Source organism: Macrobrachium nipponense, chromosome 9, assembly GCF_015104395.2.
Source record: "Macrobrachium nipponense isolate FS-2020 chromosome 9, ASM1510439v2, whole genome shotgun sequence".
Taxonomy (NCBI): Eukaryota; Metazoa; Arthropoda; class Malacostraca; order Decapoda; family Palaemonidae; genus Macrobrachium; species Macrobrachium nipponense.
Genome location: NC_061110.1, coordinates 63,704,081 through 63,705,166, shown reverse-complemented (window position 1 = coordinate 63,705,166; position 1,086 = coordinate 63,704,081).

The window sequence follows — 1,086 nt, the reverse complement described above, 5'->3', positions numbered from 1 at the left end:
GACACCCACCATCTGCTGCTGACTTCCTTAAAAAAGAAAATACGCCCTGCTCTCCCTCTCACTCCTACTGCCACCTCTCAGCCTACCCAGCGCCCCAGTATTCCTCCACGGAAAAGAGCAGTGCCTCTCAAAGGTGGATCCTCCTCAGCAAGCTGCTGCTACTCCTCAGAATGGACTACTCCATCATCCTAGTAATAAGAATAACGGCCATTGGAACAGAAACAACAGGCCCAGACCTGATTTTAGCAAGAGTTTCTGTGACTCATGCAAGGTGCATGGGCACACTGCTGCCTGGGCGGGATGCCCGAAGAAAGCTCCTGTTTCTGCCATTGCTATGGCTGTGATGAATCCTTCAGCTCTAGGCCCTCCTGCTCAGGGCTCCATATTTGTCGCACCTCCCAGAGGTCGCTATCCTGCCCACCAGGTCCGAGCTTTCGACGACACTGGTGAGCCGGTATCCATCATTCGAAAAGATAAAATTCCTAATGGAGCTCAGGTTGATAGGCACCAATTCATCACAATAGAGAGCCTCAACCGCGTCAAGATGTTCTTGCCTACTGTCCGGTTGAGAGTCACAACCTCACCGTTCTAAGATATATACCATGGCAGTAGCAACCTATATACCAGGAGGTTATGATGTCCTGCTAGGACAAGATTTTAAGTCTCCACCTACCTTTGTACCATATCAGGGCCCTCGCAGTCACATAGCTCCAGACCCGTTCCACGGGCCTCCAAGAAATACCTCTGCACAGCCAGTGCCACTTGAAGGTACCAGGCAGTGCCAGGCTCCGTCCCTCATGTATGTTGAGCCACGTTCGAGTCCTTTCACTAACCCAGGAACAGCCTCCGTGCCAGTGCCAAGGCAAGACTCGAGTCTCCCTCCTGGAGCTCTAAGTCCTGGTCTCCTTCCCTCCGCTGGCTTGGCCACACTACCCATGCCGGCAGTCAAGTAAGAGCCAATTCCAATAGGAATCCTCCAGGACACCCATGACCATAGTGGACACTCTGAGGCAGCCTCGCAAACCTAACCAGAGTCGGTCCTCCCAACGGGTATGCCCATCCCGAATACCATTACCTCATCCAATC